The following is a 25,020-nucleotide window of genomic DNA, read 5'->3' as shown; positions in this document are numbered from 1 at the left end:
CTGAGCAGAGAGCCGGATGTGGGGCTTGATCTCAGGACCCCAAGATCATGACCTGAGCCAAAGGCAGAGCCTTTAGCCCACTGAGCCACTCAGGTGCCCCAATAAAAATGCATTTTGATAAACAAGATGGAATTGTGTTTGTGATTAAATGTGGGAAAATTTATACTTGAATTTTCAAAAAACTACCATCTCTGACTACTGAGTATATTGCATGGCGTGGTCAGCTTCCTGAGAATATAAACCTGTCTTACTCATTGCTATATGCACGGCATCTACACCATCCTCCACACTCAGTAAATGTGATTTACAAAAGAGATAAATGAATGCCTATTCCTAGCAGGTCACTCTCCTTAGGAAGATACACTACCACCACCTGGTGATAACATACCAGAATTGCAGGAATAGGGTTTTTTGTTTCATTCTTGTTCTTGTTTTTAACGAAAGTGCACACAGCAGCAGTATAATCTGGTGGTATATATATATGGCATTGCACGAAGTCACCAAATGCAAAGAACTAGGAGCAAGAAAGCAAAAAAAAATATTAAACTGCTTTGTGTGGGGATCCCAAGCAATATCAGCTTTTTCCAGTCTTTTCCGGTCACGTTAAGTATTTATTTCACGAAATCCTCCCATATTTTTAGGCTGCACATCTGTAGGCTAAGAGGGGAGCCAGAGCCAGGTTCTCACGTTAGCTTAGAGAGCCTGGAAGGGGGAGGAGAGCTTGACTGGCAGCTGACAATCTGCGGACAGAACAAAGATAGAGGCTTCATTCAGGACACTGCGGGTTTGTACGGCCACATCTGCTTTTCCTTGTTTTCCCATCCTCTCAGTGGAAGACCCTTTGACTCTTTTTGCTTTGGTTTGTTTTGTTTTTCATACAGACCGTGTTGTCAGCTCGGTCCGGAAGCTACAATGAGTATGAAGTACTGGGCAAAACAGCATTTGATAAATGTAAACAATATGCACAGAGAAAACCTCGCAGATGAAAAACCCACAGACATTTTTAGCGGCCGTCAGACGGAATGCAAATGGCTTTGGAAAATGTAAGTGGCTGGCTTTTTAATATCAAAGAAATCACAGCCTTTTCTCTAACACCAAAAACACTGCTGCACCGAAAAGAAAGAAGCAACTAAGGGAATCGGGCGGCTGATTTTCAGCACTCAAGAAGTCACTGCCTCTGCCCTTACCTCGGGAGCAGTCGTCGTACTTCTGGAAATGTTAGCCGGGGGTAGATCAAGAGAACCAGGGATGCTGTGTTTTTAAGGCTCCCTCTCAAAACCAAATGCACTTCCTGTTTTTGAGGAAGAAGGAGCAATTAAAAAAAAAAAAAAGAAAGAAAAAAAGACTTCACCCAGCTCACACATGAAGCCGGGCGATGTCAGTGCTTTGGAAATGCTCAGCTTCGGTGGTTTTCCAAGGCAACGCGCAGGCAGTCTTGCCTGAAAGAAAGGAGTCAATAGGGAGAAAATAAATAGAGCATTTCCAGAGCTCACCCAGCAGCTCGGAAAACTGTCTGCTTACTATTACACAGTTTTAACATTGTCATAATCATTTTCACAGTAAAGATACTCTTCCTGCAGTTTAGACCAAGAATGCATGACTAATTTTAACCACTTGTGCAAATCTCCTAATGGAAATTTCAAACAGCTTTTGTGGATTAGGGTTTTGTAAACTGCACGGACAGAGCGGCCACAGATACAAGTGGCAGGTCTGCTCACACTAAGCTGTTGATGCCTGACAGGTCTCCGAGCAAGGGCGGGCGGCTGCACAGCACTCACACAGGCTAGAGTCCTCCGTGGCACATGTAGGACATGTGGTACGTGTCCAGTTAGAACAGCTGAGGGTCTTGAACATGCAGACCAACGGCCATGTGCTACCATCTCAAGATGAACCAGTAAGTTCTAGAGGTGAGCAAGAGCCCCGCCCCCCACGCAATGATCTCATCAAGTTTAAACCATCCAGCCTCACGGTGGGGAGCACAGTTCCCATTTTAGAGACAGAAACTACAGCTCAGAGAGGTGTGAGGGCAACCCAACTGCTGGTGGTTGGAAAGAAAATCTCTAACTGCCCCTTTCCGTGATCACGATCACGACCTAAGGATAGACCCCCATGGCTGGGAGACTAAAGAATCAAGTTCAGATGGTTAATTTTAATGGTTGCACCACGAGAAGGCACTCGATGCCACTGAATTACACATTTAGAAATGGTAAATTTTATGGTATGTATATTTTAACACAATTATAAAAAAATGAAACAAGTCCACAAGCCCAAGTCCTGTTCCACTGAGACTGACTATGGTTGTGGTCACATGTGTGAGGAATAGTCTGTTATACCCACCTCTTTGTCCACCACTGTGGCAGAAACTCAGAGCATTAAAGAAAAAAAAAAATAATAATAAGGCAAATTCCTTCCCTTTAGGTCAAAGTCACTGGGATAGTTGGAAACATGTTTTGTTTTGTTTTGTTTTCCCTGTTCCCCCAAATTCAAGCATTTTGGGTTTCTGGGGCTTTTTAACCTCCTTCATGGAGATTCTAACTTCTACCGTGTTAGCAATTTTCACAGGAGAGTTGGAGAAGCAGCAGAAAGCAGGACAGGAGACAAACACGGGGAACGGCTATCTGGGTGACTGAGGGTCCTTATGAAACACAGAAAGAGGCTCTTGTCTGGAGGTGGGGGGGAGAAGGAGGGAAGGGAAGAAAGAGCACATGGACTCTGGTGCCCTCCCTCTTCCCTTCCTGCTCCCTCCTCCCTCTGGGTTCTTGATTTCCCTCTAAGGTCCCTCCAGCCCTCAGCCTAATACCTGGTCCTCGGGGGAGCCCGCTGTGATCCCACTAACCACTGCAAGATCTGAGAGTTCCGGAGGCTTGCCTTTTAGACTGATCCCCTTCGGGAGGAAGCAGAAAGTTCTACTTAGACTTACACGAGAAGATTTGGGGCAGGTGTTTGCTCCTGAAGCCCCGGACTCCAGCAGGTGGGGGTGGTGGGAAAGAGGGGGCGCTGCCAAGGCACGTGGTCTCAAGGAACCCCACTCTGGTCCCTTTCTCCCGCAAGTGAGTGGTGGGATGAAAATGGGACCGGAGAAGGCAAGAGCTCTAAGGAGGAGTCTCCCCTGACCCCAGAGAACACGACATCCTCTAAATATGCTCTGAAAATGTGTCCACAGCAGATCTGTGCCCTCATCTTTGCCTCCCTGATGTTCTCAAACCCTCTTCTTTCTTACCTCTGGCTTTCCACCTAGAGAAGACATCATGTCACTTGCTCCCCGACCAGCTCTCGGTGGTCAGGAAGTGCTGTTGGCCATTTCTCCCTCTGCACTCTGTACATGGGCCTCCCCACACACACTCCACACACCAGGGGCGGAGCCACCACGGAGGGGAGCTCAGGCTGTAGCTCACGTCACGTCCCACGCCACACAGCCCATGTGGCTTTACCAGGTCCTGACAGCCTTGACCTAATTCCTGGTTTACGACGTGTTTCAGACACATGAGCTTTGTGTGTTCTCTCCAAGGCCTTCTCCTCCTCTGGGTCCCCAAGCCCTCCAAGGGGAAGAGAGGAAAGAAAGAGGCAGGTGTGGGGAGAAGTGGGGGTATGGAGGGGTGGAGAAGGAATGAGAGGCAAATCCTGGAGCTGCCACCAGCCATAGAGCCATCAGACCTTCAGCTGCATCCTTCGTCAGACCGAGGGTGACCGAGGGAGACTACCGAGTAAGGTAACCAAATAATCACGGCAAACCGCTGTGTGGGGCTCATCACATGAGACCCTACGTAGAGCGCTTCACAGAGCGCTGTAGGTTTCCTTCCCTCTGTCACCTGAGAGCTGAGTACTAGCATTACCCCCGCTTTGAAGAGGAAGAGATTAGGCACAGAGAGGCTGAATCATTTGCCCAAGGCCACACAGCTGTACATGGCAGAGTCTGGATTCCAACCCAGGCAGGCTGGCTCTAGGCCATGCTCTTCCCACGTCACTTACTTTCTACAGTGGCATCTGTTATAGGCCCTTAATAAATATCAATCCCCTGCCCCTGCTTTTTGAGATTCTTTTCACCATAGTCCTTTGGGTCGATTTTCAATAAACTTCAAACCTCTGGGTGCTGTGCTGCTTAGCTTTCTTCCATTAGCTGGAAATCATTCAATAAATATTCATTAAGCACCTGCTCTGTGCCAAGTACCCTGCTGTGAAGGGCCCTTCAAGTCCCGGCTCTTGAGGCTGTGGCCAGGGTGACTGTGAGGTGTCTGTGGTCAGGCCCACAGAACACCCATAAATGCCACAAGCTAACCTGGTGGCACACTGAGGGATGGTTCTGTCAAAGGGACACAAGAGTGCTGGTGTGGTCTCTCCCCCAGGCTCGTGGTTTCCTGGCCCTTGGGGCCTGGTGCCTGCTGCACTGACCAGAATTTGGGCATGCTTCTGTGAGAGTCGCTGGTGCATCTCCTAGCGTGTCTGGAAAGCTGAGCCTAAGATAGTGCTTCTCAGCTGGGGTGCTGCCGCCATCTTGAGGAAGGACACCTGTCTGTCTCACAGGACGAGCCATACATGGCAGGATGCTCGCCATCCTGTCCTGTAGTCACCTCTGTTCCCCAAGGTGCAGAGAGCCTTGGTCAGCTTGGGCTGATTAAAAAGGCCACAGGAGTGGGGAGGGGTGAAGCACCATCCTTAACTGAGAGCCATTGGCTTAGAAGATGTGACTGACGGCAAGTCAGACGACCCCACGAAAGACAGCCCACATCATTCTGTGGTCTGGAGAGATAGAACACCGGTGAACAGAGCACCGAATTCCATCAAGTTCAAGGGTGATTTAAAGTTGGCTGAAGACAATTACATGGAAAAGCCCAAAGAAAGGCAAACCTCAATTAAGTAAGGTGCCATCTGGTGGAAGGTGTGGATGTCAGGGAGCGGAGATAATAGGAGATCTGTCCTCTTTAAGAAATAGAAACATCAATAATCATAAAGAGGCGCTGTCCTAGAAGTCCAGGTGTCCATGGGAAACCAGTCCACATCTCAGCCAGGAGCCTCCCTGTTGTTAAGATCTCAGTATGCGGAGACGGCAGTCTTCAAAATTACATGCCAAGGGAACCCCAACATTGCTTGGTATAACATCATAATTCTTCAATGCACAGACATTATTTAGCCACAGAAAAGCTAACAGAGAATCAAGCATGCTGTTCTCACAACCGTCCTGTGAGATAAGTGCTATCATGATCCCTTCTCAAAGATGAGCAGAATAAGCATAGAGAGGTTAACTAAGTTACTTGCCCAAGGCCACCCAGCTAGATATGGCAGAGATGAAGTCCAAACCCAGACAGGCAGCATTTGAATCAAACATAAAAAGTAATGTTCTATTTTAGAACATTCTATGTTAGAACCAAACATGAAAACATTTAGAACATTCTATGTTAGACCTAAACATGAAAACAGTGACATAACCACAACAAGGAAATATACTGTCATACTGACATAGCTTCAGATACATGGTATATTATGGATTTGTAATGTTATTTAATTTGGCCCTCAAGAGCAGAGGTTGACAAACTAAGGCCTTTGGGCCAAATATGGCCCACCACTGTTTTTGTGAATTAAGTTTTATTGGAACACAGCCAGATCCATTCATGTAAATAGTATCTGTGGCTGCTTTCAGACAAAGGGAGACTTGAGTAATTGTGACAGAGACCATCTGAACTGCAAAGATGGAAATACTTACTATCTGGCCCTTCACCGAAAAAGTCTGCCAACACTTATTCTAGGGGTAGTCATCAGCCTTATAAGTTTCTGCTCTAAATATGCACATGGTAATTGCTACAGAATTGTGATGATAAGATAAAGTATGACTATACTTACAAAAGCATCAGACATTCAGAAAACTTCAGATTTATCATGTTTGCAATCAAATTGATGAGATATACACAGATCACTTACATTTTTGGGAAGCTTGCCTTTAAGAGCTCTTGAAAAGGAAATCAAAATAGTAAATTCCTAAATGTAGCTTAATATTTTTAAGATCCTTACCTAAATTCAAATATGAGCTGAAACATTATTCTAGAGCTCAAACATGGCGACTAAAATTTCTCGGGCTTACAAGCAAATAGTGAGAATTGAGAAGATGAACTAAAAGGCCTGAAGAAGAGCTAGGATTTGAAATTTAAAGTGAAGGAAATGTATTTTAATTTAATTTAATTTTTTAAAAGATTTTATTTATGCATTTGTCAGAGAAAGAGATCACAAGCAGGGGGAGCGCAGGCGAGGGAGAAGACGACTCCCTGTGGAGCGTGGAGCTCGACGTGCGGAGCTCCATCCCAGGACCCCGCGAGCATGAGCTTAGCCCAAGGTAGACACTTAACCGACTGAGACACCCAGGCATCCTGAAATGAATTTTAATTTTAAAAACCTAGGTAAACACCATCTTCTCCTCACAAAGGCCACCTTAGAAGCCACCAAAAAACCCTATTAATAACCTGGATCCTCTATCACGCCTTCCCTTTGCTGGTCAGTAGTAAACCTCGGCGAAAGCACTCAAGAATCAGACCTGGGTCTTCGCTGCCACCAGGGCCTGAGTCCGGACCCGATTCAGGGTGTGAATCTGTTTCATAAACGGGATTGGCCTTCGCCAAGGAGTCCCATATAAGACAAACATCAGGGACAAAGGGCAATGTGAGATGCAATTAAAAATTATGTTTATATAAAATAAACATTTTACATATGCATTATATATTAAATCAGTGTTTTATATAAAATTAAATATATGTATTAATAGATATTATATATCACATATAAATATATATAATCTACCAAACCACTTTGTTATTTCAGGTGGCCTTAACAATCTATAAAGCCCTTTCAAGTATACTGTGTCTCTTGATGCAGTGAAATAATGTAGCAACTCAGTGGCTAACCAGAGCTTTGAGTGGAGTGATTCCTGCCTGCTATTAGCACTGCCTTAGGCAAATCGCTAGGCCTCTCAGTTTTCTCAACACTAAGCAAGGGTGATAATCATCATACCTGCTTCATGGGTTATTGCTGGGATCAAAACATGAAGTGTCTGGAATGAGTGCTTAGCATGCTGCCGGGTACACAGTAATGGTCCTAGCTGTTGTCACCAGAACTACTACCATTCTAGAAAAATCCTAAAAGGTCAGAAAGGCCGGCATCACTATCTCTCTTTGTGGGGGGAGTTGCCAGGCACACAGAGACTTGTCCAAAGCATGCAGTGCAGCCCACAGGCAGTGGCACCGTATTTCTGATTCCCGTGCCCAGTGCTGGGTGTCTCTCCTGTGTTGCCCACCTGCCCTGCTGCACCTCCGGCTTGACCACCATCAGAATCACTTGGAGGCCTTCTTAAAACAGACTGCAGGCCCCATCCCAGAGATTCTGATTCAGCAGCTCCGGATCCGGGGCGGGGCTCAAGAATTCTGCATCTACAAGTGACAAGTGATGTCAGAGCTGCCGGCCCAGGGACCCCACTTTAAGAACCACAGGTCTAACTCAGTGGAGCACCTTTAGGGGGCCACACCTGCCTTCTACAGCGTGTCCAGTGCATACTCATGGGTCATTCAAACACTTGGCACTTTGTTTTACTTTACTATTTTACTTAACTCAATTGCATTTTTGCCATGGTTTCAGTCTGGCCCTTGATTCTCTTAGCTAACAACCCTTGCCCTTGTCTCTTTGATCCACCTGTGTATTGCCCCTCCAATCTGCGATACACTCTTTTCTTTCCAACCGTGACCTTGGCTGCTCTCAATAAACTCTGCCTTTGCAGCGTGGCTCTGCTGTCGCCAATCCAGCCACCCGAACCCTCTTTGGCAGGCCACAGCCTCACAGGTGGGACCTGAATGCTCCTATCTGATGAATTCAGCTAAACCCCTCCTGACCTACCTCTGTCAGGAAAGACAAGGCTCTCTCCTTGCAAACAAGGGCACTGACGCGCCCCCGATCAGGGCAGAGACGCAGCAGCTTTGGCAAGATGGACCCGCTCATTGAGAAAACCGCTCACTGACTGATTTCCTGCTTCCTGCTTGTAAAACAAGGGAGAGGCACCAGAGAGAATTAAAAAGGAAAGGGGGAGGGAGGGAGGAGGGGGAGTGCTGCTCCCCAGAACTCAGAACATGGGAATGCCTGTGGATATAAATACTATAAAAATAATAATAATAAAAGGAAGTAGTACTAGTGGGGCTTTCATACCTTAACGGTATTTTGACAACAAATGTTCATATTTCGTTTGAAATTTATGAAACCGTTGTGCCTGTCATCCCATGAGCAGCAACATGGTAAATGAACGGAGCCGGCAGTCTAGGTTAATAACATTCTGCTCCGTATTGGAAGAGCATTTGAAAGAAGAAGCTTGCTTTATCTGTCCCTCCGTTTTTACGGTCCTGGTGTTGGAACAGACTGGGGCTTCTAAAATTGGCTGGAAAATATTCATAGATGTGTTATTAATTTATGGGAAACTGAAGGGCCCACCTCAAGGTTTAAGTAGGCCATTTAGAAACAGCAAGGAGTAGGTGTGAGATACATAGCAGAATGCAGTGGGGAAAAAAAAAAGTGTGGTGGGTGACTCGGGGCTTAAATCAAGAGCAGGAAGAGTACCTTCAGTAAGCTATAATAGTTGATATTCTAATAAAACGTTCTTATGAGAAAAAGCAATCTGTTCACATATGAATTCTGCCATATGCTTCCATCTTTTCATGGTCTAGAAGGCCATGTCAGTAATTTCCAGTACTTACGTGGGCATGCAGGATGCCTTTGCTGGCTAATGTGAATAAATGGGCTGGATTTACTGGTTTTCTAATGCTCAGTGTACACACCATGCAGGCTGCTACAGAAGCAAAGTGGAATTTATGGGTTTGCACTGAATTTCCAATGGATGCAGGAGCAAACCTACGGAAAGTGAGACTGGCGTGCGGGCTGACATTTCTCGGGGCAGACTGCTGCTCCCTGGACAAAGTGAGGGTATTGTTTGCGAAGAGCGAAGAAAGACGCGCTAAAGACGTGGCTCTCGTCGGAGGCTGCGTGCAGAAGCGCTCGAGACTCAGGCTCCAGTGTGAACACGGGATCGCTCGTTCCAGGTCCCCTAGGAGATCCCCTTGACCCCGGCCCTAACCCGTGACCTTCCCATTTCTAAACCGCCTTTCAATCCTGATGTTTTTATGTAGGGTTGCCTCCCAGCCAACTGGGAAGAGTAAATTTCTCAAATCAGTGCACTCCACCGACTGGTTCTGATATCACATGATTTAACTTTGCGCACCTTAAACCACAGTTTTAGACTAAAGAGAGAGAGGGTATTCACAGCTTGTCTAAGAATTTGCTGCAGTGAAGAAAAGAATGAAATCCTGTCTCCTCCCAAATCAGTATTTCTCAACCTCGACGCTATTAGCATTTGGAACTGGCTAACTCTTTGTTGTGGGAGTAGAGCTGACCATCACAGGACATTCAGTAGGATTCCTGCCCCCCTCACCTACTAGACGCCTGTGGCCGTGCCCCACACCCCAACCCTGGAGTGACAATCGAAGATGTCTCTAGACACTGTCAGACGACCCCACAGGGGCAACATCATTTGAGCTTGGAAATGACAAAGGAAACGGAGGTGAAAATCACAGGAATATAGAGGTATACCCTTGTGGTGTAGGGAAGGGTGCATATATATGGCTCGGGGGGAGAGTCTCTGGAGTCTTGGTTAAAAAAAGCAGGTAGTCAACAATGCCTAACCACAAAACCTGTAGGGCAATCAATGTCTGAGTTAAGGACCCAAGACGGGGGGGGGGGGGGGGGGGGGCAAATAATTGCTTAACAATGTGCACATTATCTGCAACAAAGCAATACGCATTCACAAGCATCATGCAGAAGTTCAGAGGAGAGAGATCTCAAAGGTTATCAGTGAGCTCTGGATAGCAAATAAAAATGAATAATATGATGTCCATATGGCTGGGCTTTCAAATCCTTCCATGGGCAGATCTCTCATAGCAGAGAAGACTGTCCAGGGGTAGAAGTGTGTTTAAAGACTCATATTCTATCATTAAAAAATCATGCAAAAAAGGGGCATTCTACTACATAATATCCATGTCCATTTTACTCTAAACAATATGGTCTAGTCACCAAAGAGGTTGATTCTTTAAGAAAATATGCTTTGATTTCCTGTGACTTCCAATAAACTTTGCCACGGGCGCTCCACCAGGAAAAACTGGGGATACTCATACCCTAGTTTAAAACTGGGGATACTCACACCCTAGTTTAAGAAGCATGAAATTAAGATGGTCTTCTTATTTCACAGGGATCATAAATAACATATTTATGGGGCTCCACTAGTGACCTTAGTCCCTCGACCCATTATGTCCTCAATGGAAAGTTTAATAAACACAGTGGTGAGGGATTCAGGAATATGGTCCTTGTCATTGGAGAGGAATTGCCATAAAGCTACAGGTGTTACCTGTAAAAGTTTGTTAGATGCCTTAGAACCCAAAGGCAGGAATTCTTAATCACCAGATGTCAGCCAGATGGGAGGCACTTTTCAGCAGGTATGGCTTGGTCATGCTTCCTTATGAATCAGAGAATGGATGAAAACAAACCTCTGTAAAGGGAATGTACACTTCTGGTGAGTACTGCAGCCCAGGAAGCCATGGTTTCTCCATGTCCAGAGAGTCTTTCAAGTTAAAAAATTTCTAGAAGGTCAAAGCTATTGCTTCTCTTCCACTGATCAAGACTGAGAGCAGGGTGGAGAAGCGGAACACCGAAAGCCTTTGGAGTAAAGTCCAGGGCCCAAGTTCAACCATACCCTCTATTTAGCACAAAGGTTTCCTTGTCTAAAAACCGGGAGTGAATGACAACTCCCTCCTGCAGGGTTGTTACAAGGAATAAGATGATGCTTTTCTTTTCTTTTTTTTTTTAAGGTTTTATTTATTTGACAGACAGAGATCACAAGTAGGCAGAGAGGCAGGCAGTGAGAGAGGAGGAAGCAGGCTCCCTGCTGAGCAGAGAGCCCGATGCCAGGCTCGATCCCAGGACCCTGGAGTCATGACTGAGCGAAAGGCAGAGGCTTTAGCCCACTGAGCCACCAAGGCGCCCATAAGATGATGCTTTTCAAACCCAGTACACAGATACTCATACCCTAATTTAAGAAGCATGAAATTAAGATGGTATCACATTGTCACATGATAGAGCTATTTGCAAATTAAAGATTGACTCTTTAAGTCAAGACTCTTGACTGTTTGCAAGGAAGGCATCCAACGAAATCAGACAGCCAGGGATGAGAATCGAGAGGGGCCTGATCCTATCAGGCAGTCTGAAATCTGGAATCACACACAATAGAAGCACGGGCCCTGGGCACTCGTCTATTTCCCTATTGTACAAACACCCAGGGAAATGCTACACTTTTGCTTTTATGAACTTCTAAAGCAATACAGACTTGTATTCAAAGCACTCTTACTTTCAAAAAGAAGTCATTAATACATTTAATGAAGTCAAAACCCATTAGCGAGGATGTATCGAGTGTGTCTGCTCAGTGAGGATTATCAAAGGGGGCCTAGAACAGCGTTGGACATATAGATTGGGGCCTGGTTTTACAAACGGATGATGCCTGCAGAAGCCTGAACACAAAGGCTTCGGCCACCTGTGGTACCTGAAGATACCCAAGTATTGATGTGGTGCTAAGAGACGACATCAAGCCATCCTGGGTAGGCTGATGGATACTCTTGAAGTGTGATCATACGCAGTCTGTTCTAAAGGGTGTATACCGATTTGCTGGCAGTGCTTAAATAATTCAGGGACTTAATGGTAGAAGTCTGTTCATACATACGTCCAGGCTGTGGCTGGAAACTGCCTAGATGGAGGCGAGAAGACAAAGAACTGGGTCAGGGGTATCTTTCTGAATTGGGGACTACGAACGCCGTGGTGTACATGTCCTATTTCCACCTGATGCTTTCAGATCTTCCTTCAACAAACATTTCTTACATGACCCCGTGTGTATTATGCATCTGGCCCTAGACAATGCATGATCCTGACCCTGAAAGAGTTCTCAGTATAGCAGGTGCAACGTTTTAAAAAAGTAATTATTGTGACATCTGTTAAAATGGTAAGGGAGACTTTATTCAGGACCATTTCCATAAGGGTCAAGACCATAGCAAAAGGGGCGAGAGGCTGCGCTCTTACCAAATGTAGGACACGGTGGTCAGATACCAAGAGTGGAGGGGTTCTCTCTAACTGGACTTAGCAGGATTCTTGCTAAGACTGGGCTTTGGAGACCTAGCAAGGATGGGGCCAACGCTGAGGCCTAGTTGAGAAGAATGCACAGAGGAGCCAACCACAGTTTGGTCAAGGACAGTCTTTGCCTAGGACAGAAGGGAGGGTAGGTACCGCCACAGGTCACTAGGGACTCAGAAAAGTCTCCTTAAACATGTTTAAGTGCTTGCGTGTGTCTGGCAGGATGAGGAAGGATAAGCAAAGGGAAATTCAAAGGCAAACAGATAGGTGAGCAGTGGAAAGCACAGGTTGGTATCCTTCCAGTGGTCAGGCATGGCTAGAAGAGGGTTTCTCAAGAGGGGTATTATTGAGATTGTAGGGCTGGATAATTGTTGGGAGCAGCGGGCAGGGGGACTGTCCTGCCCGTTGTAGGGTGCTGAGCAGCAGCAACCCTGGCCTTGACCCACTAGATGCCTGTAGCACACGTCCTCTCCTAGTACTTCCCCAAGTCCTGGCTACCAAAATGCCCCCAGATATTCGGTGGGGAGGATGGGGGGATGGAGAACTGCCCCTCCTAGAGGGACCATGGGCCAGAAGAAAAGAGGATTTGGAGTGGAGAGGGGGGGAAGGCAGCTTCCCTCACTGAAGAAAGAAGTAGGTGACAGGGTTTAAAGTTCATGGGATGAAGGCAGAACCTTTGACTCTCCAAACACAATGATTAGATACAAGGGAGGAGAAATAGAAGGACGTGAAATGGGGGCATGGAAAAGTCAGAGTGTCAGATTCTGTCTTTAAAAAAAAAGTAAGGAGAACAGCGGGGATACACTGACTCATCGTGAACCATCTTTGAGAATTAAGGCTTTTAGATAAGTTTCCTATTTCTGATGATCACCTAAGAATGAAGATAAAGCAACAAGAAGTAACAGAGATGTTGTCTAGGAGTGAACTAATCACCATTTTCAAAACATCTGCATGCCTTGTCACTGCCCCCACCAGCCAGTTTACATTTAAATGCATTCTTACTGCAAAAATCTTAAAGCAAGGAAAAAAAAAAAATCCTGGTCTATGTGCTTAGATTTTGGCTCTGTGGCATGCTACTGAGATTTAAAAACTTGTTTTCTAATTCAAAAAACCCCTAAGCAACAGTCAGCAGCAGGCCAGGTAGCAAGTTCACCTGAGTCATACCAGATCTGAACTCAGTTTCTTTTTCACTTCTGTTAGCACAATTAGCAAAAGAAAGGAAGTGACTAGTTAACATGCCTTTCCAGCGAATTCTTAATGTGTTCTAATATATGAATTTAGAAATGCCTGCTTGAGAGCTTCAGGGATTACTAAATAATAAACCCTGAAGGTTCCAAAATCTGGTTAATAGTCAGACCTGGAGAATATGAAATATAGTGTTAATTTAGAATAACGTAATGCCTAAAAATGAAGCAAGTTAGCTCTAATTGAGCTATGAACTGCTTGCCTTGTATTGTATAATGCAGGCTATGGTAACCAAGGCTTGCTGAGCTATAGATAACCATTACTCTTAGCAAATATGTTTATTGGGGTCTCTCTCTCTTCATTACCCAACCTCATAAAGTATATGCCTGCATATTCCGATAAAACATAAAACGGCAAGGCAGAGTCACAATTAGGACGCCCTGAGAAGCCGCATCATAAAACGGTATCTGTCGCCAAATGATTGTTCACTTAACCATGATAAATATTTATCAGCGAGCAATAGAACAAATCCTTGCGCCACTGTAGTCCGTGTTGAACACCAAGGAAGACTTCTACATTTTCAGTTCTCCTCTTTTGACAAATATAATGCTTTAACCTAAAAAATGGGACGTGGCATGAGGACTCTGATTTTTAATTATAATTATGTAATCGGAACACCAAGGACATGGCAGATTCATATTTCCAATGGCTACTCAAGCGGCTTGGGTGTGCTATCATCTCCTGAGCGAAGGCAAGGGAACAGTGTGAACAGATGGAAACGAAACAGCGCTCATCTGGACGGTTACTACGTGTAGAACCTTTTATGCCGCCAATACTCTTGTTGGAAAACGTGTTTTAAATGATAAAACAGAGATGCAAATAAGCTCTTTAATGATCCTCACTCTCTTGTTGGCCTCCATGTGTCAGCTGGGGAAACGTAAGACCTCGGGTACATTATCCTGATGTTCTGCAGAATGTGCATGGCCCAGGTCCTAGCTGCTCAGATCTGGAATCTGTTACCACCAGGCATTGTGTATGGTCCAGGCAAGAGGGACTTTGCCTTCCTGGATGAACCTCAAAAAACAGAAGTCTCTCTCCTGGCCAGAGATCATGGTTTCTGATGGGTCAGCTCCTGCCTGTTGGAGAGCTGGGGAAGGCCTCGAACGGGGATGAGGGGATGTCCCCTATAAATATATATGCCTTCCAACTGTCGGGCTGTTTCTTGAAAACAGCCTGATCCCTGGAAGGATGTCCCACAGCAGTGGTGCTCAAACTTGGGCCAATGTGTCAGGATCTACTCGAAGGCTTGTGAAAACCTAGATGGCCGGGTCCCCTCTCCAACTTTTCTGATTCTGGATGTCTGCAGTGCGGCCAGAGAATCTGCATTGCTAACAAATTCCCAGGAACTGCTCTGGAAAGCATGCTTTGCAGAACTGGGTTCCGCCGGCAAAGAAAGGGCTCAGAAGGGGAACTGGCAAGGAAGTGCCTGACACTCGGAGAAGGGATGTCCTCTCGCAGTCTGCACATGGCAAATCGATCTTCACTTTCTTTTCCTTTCCCTCTTTGTCTCCTCCCCTTTATTTGCTCCCCCCATCTTTCCTTCCCTTCTTTTGCTATATTTCTATCTCTATTTCTAATTTCTAAGTTCTGTTTCTACTCTTCTCTGTCCTCCTCCTCCGTGTCCTGGCTCTCCCCCTTCCTTTCGGTCTCTCCTCTGTTTTCAACGCTGCCCTGAAACCCCTTCCTCGCCAGTAATTAACCCCCACCCCCAGGCTCTCAGCAGTGCCCAAGATCACAGATGAACTCCCCGTCCCCACCATGGGAGCAAGACATGGGGCCAAGATCTCATTTCTTGGCAAACAGAATGAGCGACAGCTATCAGAACGGCTTCAGAGAGGGAAGACAGGGACTTGGGCAAAAGCCGTCAAGAGCAGGAGCTTCTCTGTTTCGCATTTAGCGCCACATAAGCAAACAGCATATCGCTATGTGAAGTATGATAACGTACACTAGGTGGACGGCGTAGCTCTTCAGCATTAATTCTCATTTGGGGGGCTATTCCTGCCTTTTGGGATAGATAACTAGTCCCTAGGTCTCGTTGCAACCTGCACTTCACCCTCATGCTGGATGACGATTTATTTAAAAAAAAAAAAAAAGTGACTGTTATGAGATCATTTCTAGGTGAAGAGCTACCCTTAACAGACTTTGCTCTTTACAGCCTTACTGTGTCAGACTCTGAATATTAGCCACATGCACACAGAAGAACAACTCTCAGAGCAAGAGTGATCAGGCTGCAGAAGAGCTTCCCAGGGGAGGTGCCGGGGTCTAAATGCTGGAGTCATTTGAAACGAGCCTGGACCGAACACTTGACTGCGCCATCAGGGAACAATCCTATCCTGCCTGAGGACGGACGAGATGACCTCATAGGTCTCTCCGTCCCTCCTAGAGTCATAAAATCTGGATGGAAACTCTGACGAGTCATCCTGCTGCGGCGAGCAGGGGCGTCTCGAGCAGGCGGAATGGCAGTATCTCAGGGGTGGATCAGGTCACTGTGCAGGTCAACGAGAAAAAAGTCCCCCATAAGGCTGGGGGCAAAGGACAGCCCAGAATATAAGTCAAAGTGAGGACATTCCCAGATGAAGTCCGTGGAGCACTTTCCACGGATATTGGCATAAGATGCTCATGCTTGTGTGTCACTCCCGGGCGTCTAGCACACACTAGTGAGTTTTCCCATGCTCCAACTGTACGAGGACAGTACTGCCAGCATTACTCCCTGGCTCCCTCTTTTTTGAAGATGTGGCTGCCCGACGAAAACACAGATGGGACTAAAGAGCAGTTCAGTTAGGTGAGGAGTAGGGCATCTCCGGAGCTCAGTACAATGCGGCCCATTCAAATGCTCGCGCAAACTGGCTGAAGTGGAGACTGACCTGGACAAGGATGACTGATGCCCTCTACCCTGAAGTCAACTGCTTGGACAGGGCCCTTCTCAGTCTCCAGCAGGGAGGGAGGAGGGCTCTGGGAGGCTCCGCGAGCGCACCCACTGCACCCCCCAGGGGGCCAAGGCAGCTGTGAGCAGCAGCCAGAGCCAGCCGGCATGTGTGCGCCCCTGGAGGATCCCATGAGAAATCCGAGACAACTGCAAGCGGCTGGCGTGTGGAGGAACTCTGGACCTGGTCCGACTCAAAATGCCGCAGCTGCCATTCCGAGTCACTTGGCTCCAACTGCAAACCCTGAGGACACCGGATAGGCCAGTCATGCCTGCCCATTCGCTTGCCCTTCTAAGGGAAATGCCCGTGGGCCACAGGCTTCCTACCCAGGCGGGCATGCTCTGTACCACCCGACACAGCCCCTTCCCCATTCTGGGTACAGCTGAGTAGACCGCGGTCCACTTGGACCCAAGACACGGGCAGTCAACCCCAACATTTGGTTGGTGATTTACCAACGCCAAGGAGGAGTCCTGGCCTCGGATTCTTGCACTAGGGAACTGGGAAACACACCCCGAGCCTTTTGCTCTTGAAGAGGCGCCATGAAGCGGAGCCGAGCTGCCCTGTCTTGACCATAAAGAAGAGTGGGGGGGTGGGCGGGTAAAACCCAGAGTGAGGGGACAGACAGATCTAGCAGTGGCAGAAGGAGCTGGTCAGAAAAATAGAACATGGCCGGCATGCAGAGGGAACCACAGGGGAAGGCACCTGAAGTGGCCTCACTGCCTCGCCTGCCAGCATCTCTTACAATAAACCTTTTTTTAGAATAAGTGACATGAGGACTCTGTTCCTTGTGACGGAAGAAGCCTAATTCAGACACTCCGAAAATCTGACTTGTGCGTCATGAGGAGCTCTTGAGACTCAAACCACCACACTAGAATAATATCAAAACTCACGCACGTCCGTGAAGACTGCGGTTTGTCAAAGGTATTGGAAACAAGAACAAGTTACACTTGGCGTCTCGTCTGACCTGCCACTTTGGAAACTGGAAAGAGAATTTGGAAAAATGTCAGGAATGGAACAGAGGACCATGGACTCTGGACTTGAATCCTAGGCATTGAATGGCTTTGCCTTCTTCCCCTACCAACCATTATCTATCAGAATAGCCTAGAGTTTCATTTATTAATATGTCTAATCCCCAAACAGAAATGTCGGCCTCAGAGCACCTTCCACTCAGGGATGATGTCTTATCTCAAAGGCAAGTGTTTCCAGGTTCCATTACGCACAGGTACCAAGCCCACTCGCGGTGGGTGAGTGCATTGAGCTGTTGTTCTTCCTCCCAAACTGCAGAAGAAGGAATGACAGGAGGATATGAGTTCCTAACAACCCTGAAAGGGACAAGTACCTGGTTAGGGAGTGACACTGACTGCAGGTAAGGAGACACATCCATCCTCACTGGTCCAGAAGGACTTTGAGTAGAAAAGTTCTTTAATAGTTTGCATCCAAGATAGTTCATCAGAGAACAGTAGCATAGTGCATTCAGTCCAATTTTTAAATATCAAGCAATTCTAGCAGACCCTGATTTGTGGGTCTAAAAATAATAATTAATAAAAATAGAATAAAAGTAGGGGCGCCTGAGTGGTTCAGTGGGTTAAGCCTCTGCCTTCAGCTCAGCTCATGATCTCAGGGTGCTGAGATCGAGCCCCGCATCTGGCTCTCTGCTCAGCAGGGAGCATGCATCCCTCTCTCTCTCTGTCTGCCTCTCTGCCTACTAGCGATCTCTCTCTCTCTGTGTCAAATGAATAAATAAAATCTTAAAAAAAATAGAATAAAAGTAATAGATCCCATTTCCCAAGTCTCTGCTGAGTTTCCACAGCGTCAATGGCTGCAGACTTCACACACAATCATTTTCTTGAACCTCACAAGACTTGTGGACTCAAAGAGTACCTCTTTACAAAAGAAGAAACTGAGGCACAAGAGGGAAAAAGAGGCTGCACCAAGTGTCCTGTGAGGGCTGGAAGCACCATCACTCTCAGAGCTTGCTAGAAATGGGCCCCCTGCGGAGGCCTAGAGAATGGCAGGCTCTGGGGGTGGGACTTGGGTATTGTGTTCTAACAAGCCCTCCTGGGGATTCTCATGATAACCAAAATTTAAGAAAAGAAGTACTGTCTTAGAGAGGAACTTTCCAAGGCCAAATAACTAGTAAGTGGTAGAGTCAACAAGCAAAGGTTTGTGCTGAGTATTGGAAATGGTCCTCTCCATGCCTGGTAATTAACGAGGAGCCAGGCTTGGGCTAATCACATTAACACCTCTGAGATACGGGATTCCTCTGAGATCAGGACTGGAGCCCTCAAACCCCAGTCTTCCCCAGAGACCCTCTGTCTTAATGGGCAAAGTCCTGCATGACTTAAGTCCACTTCCTTTTTGCACATGGGGGAGGTCCTGGGTGGTACCAATCCCAATATTTATTCAAGCGATGATTACAAGGGCTGAGATTCAAGTGTGTAGGATGCCTATTTTCCCTCCATACAGATGAAAGAGGACAAAATTAAGAGCCAGTACAGCATCCCGCAGGCCAAACACCGAGCTAAGTGCTCTAGCCTAGCGCGAACAAAACTCTGCGGTGATGGAAATGTCTAGCTCGGTGCTTCCCAATGTAGTAGCCACCAGCCACATCTGGCTGTTAAGCACTTTAAATGTAGGACAGGAGGGACTGGATTTTGAATTTTACTTACATTTTAATTAAATTTAAATAGCCCCATGTGGCCAATGGCTACCTTATTATCGGCCAGTCTGGTTCTACATGACTCTTGTTATTTAAACTCCCCCTCAGCTTGTAAGGGCAGGGGCTAAGATGAGAGCCATTTTACAGATGAGAAAACTGAGACAAATGGGGGCAAAATAATGAACCCCAGGTCACACAGCCAGTTAGTGACAGTGCTGGCGTCTTGACCCAGGTCTACTCTGACTCCAGGTTTACGAGGCACCAAGGCTCTCAGACGCCATTGTTTAGGTTGGGCTGGAAGAGCCACTGCTCAGAGCTTGGCCCAGCTCAGCCAGCAGCAGTGACCTGGCGGCCCAGCGAGAAGGCTGAGCACCTTGTTCTCCGGGCAACAACCAGTGCTGGCATGGTCTCAGCAGCTATCAATGAGAGAATGCTTGGACAATATTTTCCTGTTATTAAACATACATTTTGCACTTAAAAATAAGGAACTTCTGTCACAAATGATTTATATGGAAACAATACTACTCCTGGCAGGTAGGAGTTTTTTTTTACTGTTTCTTTCAAGATTAATACACACACACACACACACACACACACACACACACACTCACACACACACACACAAAAGGGGGGTGTGGAAGAAGAAGAAGAAGAGGAAAAGAAAGCCTTTGTAAATAGTATATTCATTCTTTAATGCATTTTCTTTGAAGGTTTCCCCTGCCACCTTTCTACCTCCCACCTCACCACTGCCAGGATGAGAAATGGGTTCTAGGATCTCAGGTACCTTGAAGTAACCTCCGTCTGTCCAGATAAGGCAGGCCGGCGGGGCATACAGTCCTCCCCAAATCCATCACTGTGTTCAAGATGTGGTGCGTCCACCCAGCAACTTCCTCAAATGGCAGTCTTGAGGTTCTAGAAGCCTGCTGTGCACTTGCCTCTGCCCCTGCTCTCCCATCTCCCTACCATGGGAGGCAGTGTGGCACAGGACCTTGCCTGCTGTGAACACATGTGCGGTGCCACCCTGGGGAGGTGGCTCACCCTCTCTGAGCCTCAGTAATCCCCAGGGAAGAGCCATGACTTACATAGGGTTGCCCCAAGCACTTGACCCTGTGCCTGCCATACAAAAGGGTCTGGAAAACGGTGAGTTCCCTTCTTTATAGCCCTCAGTCAAAATTCTGAAATTCTTTCAGGGTCAATTTTGGATTCAATCTTATTCATCAATATGTCTCTACTCTCCAAATCAACATGTGTTTTCATATTTTATAGATCCCTATCTCTGCCTATACTAGTTCAAGGATGCACATTATAGTTCTTTTACGATTATCACATTTTGGGAATGGACCATGGGCACACACTTGACTTCCTGAGCATCTGACCTCTGCCTTGCCCATGTTTTCTTTCCAGGTTGCAACGAGCACAGGGCCCGGTACACAGTAAGTGCTCACATGAATACTGGTTGAACTGAATTTCTGTGAAGATTGAGGCCAATCTATAATAAGCATATCTATTCAACCATCCACCCACCCATCCAACCATCCATTTACTCATTTACTTTATATTTTATTAAGCACCTACTATACTCACTGAGTATCAGGCATGGGTATTTGTACTCAGAACAGGGCAGGGGCCAAGACAGACAAAACACTGAGCCTTCACAATATTCTCTTCTAGTGGAGGAGGGAGAGGGGACCATCACAAAACAAACAGGTAAAACACAGAAACAGCGTCCCTCTATATATGCTAAGGAGAAAAGTAAAGCAGGGAAGATTCACAGGGAGAGCAAAGTTCCGGAAGAAAATGTGCGATTTCAAATAGGGTGGTCAGGGACTGAGTCCCAGAGAAGGGGTTATTTGAGCAATAGTTTGAAGGAGTTGAGAAGGCTACCGTTTCAATATGAAATTAATTTGGAAAACAGGAAATTATAAGTCAAAGACATGCTGGGTTCTTTACTCAGAAGGATACTGTAAACACATAGAGTATTTATTTCACGGTCTAACCTCAGTTCCCATTATTTCATCAATGTTAATCTCAGCCGATGCTGGTATTAACTTACTGGATACTTACTATGTCCTAGGCACTACCCAAGCACTTTATATACCTGAGGTCACTGCCAAGAGCAAAGGTCTAGACCAGGGATGGGAAAAAATGTCCGTAGACCCCAGGCTGCAATCAGAAAGAGCTAAGGCCACGTGCTGCACAACAGGGAGTGGTAGGGACTGTGTCAACCCTGGAAGAGCTATTCCATCTGGCGCAAACCGTGGCTGCTGGGCCACACGTGAGGAAACAGGCTCAGGACTGTTTGATCCTCTCCCTTTTCGAGATGTCTGAAAGCCGAACATGAAACTTAAATGAAATTTTACAATTTTTAAAATGCCGCTAGGCAATTTAAAAACATCATGTGGGCCAAAAATTGTTTAAAAAATATTTTTCAGGACATATTTGGCCGGAACAGAGGTTTCCAAACTCTGGCATAGAGAGGCAATTAGTAGGTAGAGGAACCTAAAACATCTGCAGGGAGCCTGTCACACAGCCACTGCCCTTGACCCTGAGGCTGATCATAATTCCTATTTGAAAACAGCCTGACTTTGGGACCCCTTATGTGTTCTGCCCTGGGGAGAGTGGGCTTTGGGATTTGGGAAACACAGTGTCCTTGTGTGTGGATGAAATATGCTGCCCCCTGGGATCTGAATGCAAAAACAGCTGATTGTTCATTAAAACAATAAAAGTACTTTCAGTTGCTTATTGGCTTTTTTTTTTTTTTTTTAATCTGCTTGCACTCCACCAATAAAAATGCATTTGGCAAAACCATCCAGAGGAAACCGCCCTTATTCAAAACTGTTTTTCTTCTTCTTTCACTTGATATTTCTAAATTATCTTACCAATAATGTATTAAAGTAATACTCAAAAATGGAACAATACTGCACCTTTAAGAAAATATTATTTTTCCTGAGGTCCTATCAAGGTAAATTTCATCAGTATTCAAAGAATGAGCAAAGCACTTCAACAATTTATTTCAATAAAAGAAGACTTAGCTGAAAGGAGTATAAATGATGAGAACTTGCTTTAAACTGATTTATTCCCTGCAGCAATAAAAGGAATGTTTCTTCACTCAGCTGTTTAATATGCAAATATGCAGAACATCCAGCCCCTGACAGCACATCATTAATAAAATCTTGCACTGAGCAGAGAGCCCGATATTTCATTCTGATGAAAATACATGATGATGATTTTAGACTGTAGACTTTTAGAGTAGGAACAATGTGCTTTCGCGGTGATGAAACCCCACTAGTCACTGGGGGGGACAGAAGCTTTTCGGAGAAGCAATCCCATTTCTGCAAGAGGAAGTCCCCAGGTAAAGAAAACAGTAAATCCTGAAGGCTGTTGACAGTTCATGGAACCAAGGCTTAAATGACAAGACAGGAACTAGGAGAGTGATAGGGCTGGTGGGGGGCGGGGAGGGGCTGAGAGGGACTTCTTTTGGGGGTGGCAGCATGTTCATATTTTAGGTTTTGTTTCGGCACGTTGGAAACATCTGCTCGATGAGGTGTCTGATGCTAGTTTTCTATCCACGTAGAAACAAGAAAGCAAAAGCTATAGAAGGAAGATAGGGCTCACGGTTCTCTACCTGGTCACCTCCCTCGATCTGCTTGTGGAATAGCAACTTCTGAATTACTCTCAGACTCTTAAAACAGGCAAAGTGAAGACACTGGAAAATACTTCTGGTACTGATCACGTGTTTTCTCTTTGCATTAAAATCCTAGATGGATGTTAACAATATGTGGTGGGACTATAAAGGCCCAATTTTTTTTTCTTCTTTATAATTTTTATATTTTCCAAATTGTTTACAGTGAGTATGCCATATGTATCATCAGAAAAATCATGTTTTTAAAAATCTAATTTTTTTTAAAAGTCATTCATGGGTTAGTGTCTGGGAACGTACAAGATTATGAGCACTGGGAGACTGGGAGGGTTCAGTCTCCCAGCATCTTGGACCTCTCCATAAACCCCTGTGCTTGTTCTCAAAATAATTAATTGTTAAATGGTTAAATCAATTACTAGTTGTAAGTGCACAGAACAGCGCCTGGAATATGCCAAGCCCATAAAAGTATTTGTTAAATAAATAAATAAATAAATAAATAAATAACCAATGAGTCAGATTAAATATTTAAAGTATCTTAGTGTGTAGAGGTGAGTTTTCTGTCAATATTACTTATTTAAGGAGGTAGGGCATGGATCTAGAATGGCTCGTTTTTTCCTTTTAACAGTAAGCTTAGAACACCATGTGGTTTCTATCAAAAGAAGACCCCCCAGCTTAGAGAACTTTTGTATTAAAATACCAGCTACTACACTTGATTCTGGGTGATCCTGGGCAAGTCACTTGACTCTGGAAGCCGTGCTTTCCTCATCTGTTAAATATGCACGGTAGTCAGCACACTTATTTTGATGAGTGTTTTGAGGATTTGGTGTGATCATCTATGTAAACACTTGGCACGGTGCCTGGCCTTGAGCAGCAGCTCGAGTTCACCGTTTACTGGGCTCCTCCCGGAAACTAAACACTTTACATATATTAATCCTAATCTTTATGACAACTCTTCAAGGTAAACGCTGCTAGTCATGTCTCACCAAGAGGAGGCTAAGGATAGATGACATCAATGAGGTCCCACAGCTTGGTCGTGAACCTGAGTCCACCTGTCACCAGATCTTATGCTAGCTTTCACACCAGCTTTACCAAAGATCTGTTTTCTCCCAAACCGAAAAAGAGAAGGGGGAAAAAAAAAAAGTCAAGTGCAGTGACTGTTCAAAAGTAGAGGGAGTGAGTTTCCATTCATTTACCTCTATTTTCCAGTTACATTTCATGGCCCCAAACTCACCCTTATTTTTTTTAATGAAGTATTTAAAAACAAGGTAGCTTATGGGGCAGGAGGCAGGAGGCTAAAGACAGTTGACCGGGAGGATTTCCTAAGGAAATGATGAGCTTCCATGAAGTTCCCGCGGCCGCATTGTTATTTCCAAAAGTTCATTCATTAGAGAAAGAGCATATCATGTCTGCAACTTGTAAGGTTGTCTTAAACTCCAGGAAGCTTGGAAACAAGATATCCGTGAACTTATCCCTCATGTTAGTGATGGCTCCTCCTCCAGAAGAGGTGAGAAAGGTCCCTTGAAGCCGCTTCCTCCCCACACCCACCCACCCTGTGCTTCCCCCTCTCTCTGCCCTGATGCTCTCTTTAGCCAACCAAAGAACAGCCCTCCGTGCCAAAGGAAAGAGGACTGTTGGATTTTATTTCCAAATATTTCAATTATAAATCAATCGTTTAACAAAATTCAGTGAAGTTTGCAAAATTTCCCTTTGAATCGGCTCCCACTGAGAATTGAAAAAGTCTTGGGGGCAAAATTTCAAGTGGCCTCTCGCAGGTTTTAGTAAACTTCTCCAAGCTAGTACTTTCCATGTTTCTGATTTTATGTGCTCAGTAATACGCCCTCATAACTCAAATGGGATGAACCAATTAAACATTTCCCTGTAGTCTTTAAAATAGCTGCTCTTGGCATGTTTTTTGCATGGCACAAACCTCTGCGGGAGGATACGATAGAAATCTTGCACTATTTAAATATAGAATTGGGACATCAAAGAAAGGGTTGTATTGAAATAACATGGATAATTAAGGAAGTGGAGAACAGTAATAACTGATTTACATAAAATGCTAATGAGTCTCTTGACTTGTTTGGCAATTTGCACTTTAGGCTTGGTAACTGTGGCTCCAAATTTATGATCTAATTTTTATTTTAATATTTTCTTTTAGCAAGTTGTAACCAACACTAATGGGCGCCTGCCAATGCTGAACTTCTTTGCCCTTTAACCGCCCAGAAGCTTCTGTTTCCAGTCCAGTGCCTTGGGCTTGGGGATATCCCTGGTCCCGGAGCTTCCTGGATACCCTGTTTCGGTCGGGGCTCTTCGTAGCGCATGGTGCAGGTGTCGCTCGGGGGATCAGTGGCCTTCAAACCATGCGC

General features: G+C 45.6%; 1 protein-coding gene and 1 long non-coding RNA gene across 7 annotated transcripts in view; both read right to left on the bottom strand.

The window, feature by feature from the left end:
* WWOX (WW domain containing oxidoreductase) overlaps nucleotides 1-25,020 on the bottom strand; it is a 955,527-nt gene that overhangs the window by 455,572 nt on the left and 474,935 nt on the right. The gene's annotated exons all lie outside the window — the stretch shown is intronic.
* LOC132005542 (uncharacterized) lies at nucleotides 654-7,952 on the bottom strand. The gene is made up of 3 exons (XR_009400826.1): nucleotides 7,870-7,952; nucleotides 1,188-1,291; nucleotides 654-740 (listed from the first exon to the last, which is right to left on the bottom strand). It is a non-coding gene; the product is annotated as an uncharacterized LOC132005542 (long non-coding RNA).

Source organism: Mustela nigripes, chromosome 17 (assembly GCF_022355385.1).
Source record: "Mustela nigripes isolate SB6536 chromosome 17, MUSNIG.SB6536, whole genome shotgun sequence".
NCBI classification, from domain to species: Eukaryota; Metazoa; Chordata; class Mammalia; order Carnivora; family Mustelidae; genus Mustela; species Mustela nigripes.
Note: the sequence above shows the minus strand (reverse complement) of the source record. Positions and strands in the feature narration are given on the sequence as shown.